This window comes from Pinus tabuliformis, chromosome 2_2 (assembly GCF_031772625.1).
Source record: "Pinus tabuliformis cultivar Carrire ecotype Pingquan chromosome 2_2, CPIR1, whole genome shotgun sequence".
NCBI classification, from domain to species: Eukaryota; Viridiplantae; Streptophyta; class Pinopsida; order Pinales; family Pinaceae; genus Pinus; species Pinus tabuliformis.
In genome coordinates, this window is record NC_142300.1 from 455340314 (window position 1) to 455343360 (window position 3047).

The window sequence follows — 3047 nt, forward strand, 5'->3', positions numbered from 1 at the left end:
AAATCAAAACCCCCTAAACGTTCAGAACTAGCCTAAAATCCCAGCAAACAAAGCTAAACCATATAGAGAGAGCCCTCTCTGAGCCACAGGTTGGCTAAAGCCTATGCTTAAAAGTTGGTTTGTGGTTACCTCGGTCCTTTCCTTCTTCTGAAAACTTCTAAGGAAAAGTTCTAAGTGATAACATAGTTGCGACCATACTGGGGATCTCGAATCGTCAACCTTAATAAAGCTTTAAGAAAATCCTAAATATTCATTTTGAGCCTCTTAACGTCATTTGTTAGAAGTTCTCTTGAAAAATCTCACCAAAAACAATTAAAAAGTTTGAAATTCTGGTTTCCATGAAGATTCATTTTACTAGGGCTAATCTAGACCCAAATCCTGCCCCAGTAGTTAATAATCCCAACCTAATTTCAAGAAAATCCAAAAAAGAAGAAAGTTCGGTTAGCCAGACACCTTTAGTTAAAGCTAATTCATGTCCTAATGAGTGGTTATTTCTAGAAGAACTTCCCTTTGATGATTCATTTGATCTTTCATTATTTAGAACAAAATCTGAAAGTGCACTCAGTGAAACTGTTCTAGATCTTGAATTCATTGCAGACCTTGGAGTTCAACATGCCAAGAAATCCATTAATGAGCACATTTTTAAATCTCCCCAATCATCCATTAATACTTCCACATCCCCTGAGCTTTTTGAACAATCTTCCATTACTTTTCGTTCACCATTGTTCCCTTTAACTTCATCAATAATACCTTCTGAAGTCCATTCTTCACCACCATTTGTACCTACTCTTCCTAGCCAACCTATCATCTCCCATTCATCACCTACTAGTCCTAGTTCTTCATCCACTCTTCATCCACATCTTAACCCCTCTCAACCTACAACCATGGAAAATAGATATGCTCCTCTTGTTTTACCTGCCCAACTTGGTGCTATGCCAACAGACTACCAAAGTAAAATTGTTCAATTTTATGGCACGGGACATTACACTGCATAGAAACATGTCAACAAGATAACATATTACTTTGAGTTGCACGAAATTGACACAGATAATGTTCAAATGAGACTCTTTGCCCAGACTCTAGATGGTGATGTTAGGAAATGGTTTAGAGCATTTACTGTTAATAGTATTGATAGCTGAGAAGCATTTCATCAGTAATTTTTGAACAGACGGTAAAAGAAAAAGAATTCCCTGTAAATCCTTTCAGAATATGAAAACATTAGAAGGGGACCTAATGAGACTGTTCAAGATTACTGCACTAGATTCAATAGTATATATAACGCCATCCCAGTTATCTTAGACCCCCACTTGAATTAGCATTAGTAAAGTTCCCTGATGGTTTTGACACAGCTATGGCATACCAACTTACGGAAAGAAACCCCCCCACATTAGAAGAAATGCAAAGTGTAGTTGTTAGTGTTGAAGCTAATTTGTTAGCTAAAAGGGCTAGAGTTAGAAATGAAAAGAGAGGAACTGCTAAGGATGAAGCTTCACCCTCTGACATGAAAATAGATAGTTTAGCCAAAAGTATTGAAAGACTAATGGATAGAATAGATAACATAGAAAGGAAACCCTAATGGGATAACCTACAAGCACCTTCAGTTAGAAACCCAAATTTTAGAAAAAAATAAAATCAAAACATTGGGAAAAATGGACCAGATCATAACATTAGGCCTCCTTTTCAGGAAAATTATACAGAAACATCCCATCCTGAAGACCTAGAACAAGACACAAATAAAATTAATGGGAATAAATGATGAGGATATTGTTTTTCTAACCCAAGATGAGCGGGAACTGCATATGCTGCAGCGATTGCAAATCCAGACTGGAGAGTCATTTTATTATAAACAAGGATATCATTTTGCCATATTTGAAGTGCACAAACATTATAACCTAAGAAGAAAAAAGAACACAGATGTCCCTGACCAAACCAAGAAAACAATGTAGAGTTAGCCTAAGAAAATAAAAGAAGCCCCTGTTTCAAAGATCCTCCAAATTCTCCCTAGGGAAAACCCAAATCCTTATGGCCCCACCATTGTAGATATAACCTCTGATCAACCTTCTGTTGATCAACTATCCACCTCAATTCCACCTAAGGAACCAGTGGACAAAACTCAAAACACCAGATCTGAGAATCCACATAAGGAGATCCCCAATAAAGGAAAGGAAGACAAGTCTACTCAGATTCCTACTTCAAAAATCCAAAACCTTCAAACAAAAAAAGTTTCTTCACCATTTGATCTGGGAGTAAAGATAGCAAAGCTTAAGATTTCAGTGCCTTTAACATAACTAATCAAGAATGAAACTTACAAATCATAGATAAACCAGACCTTAAACATTGATGAAAATGAGGATTCTGTCAACTTGTTTGGTGACCAACCAAAACTCATATTTGGCCCAGATGTGAATGGAAAACCAGTAGAATGAGGAGTTCCACCTTTTTACATCAGCCTTAGTATCCATGATAAAATTCTACACAATGAAATGTTTGATTCTGGGTCCTCTCACAACTTAATGCCTAAATCATTGATGGAGAAATTAAACCTAGACATTACAAGGCCTTATAAAGACTTATTCTCATTTGACTCCAGTTAAGTAAAGTGTCTAGGATTGATTAAAGACCTGTGTGTTACTTTAGTCCAATATCCTGCCAAAAGCATCCTTATGGATATTGTAGTTGCTGACATCCAACCAAAGTATGGAATGCTTTTATCCAGATCATGGGGAGCCAAACTTCAAAGATCCTTACAACTAGATATGTCATATGCAACAATCTTTGTTTTTAGACAACCTAAGAAACTATACTGATAAACCTTAATGAAATACATGATAAGTAGCCAAGATTGGCCTCAAAACTTTCCCATCTACTCCATACACTTAGAAATTGATTCTTTTATCCTGTATAATGTTGATCAAACACCAGAAGAAATTTCAGACAGTATTAATACAGAACCAAAAGAAATTGCAGTTTCTACACAAAATAAAACTAACCAAACTTCAGAATTTTTCAATGAACAAGATGGGAAAACTGTTGTAAGTGATGAAAAG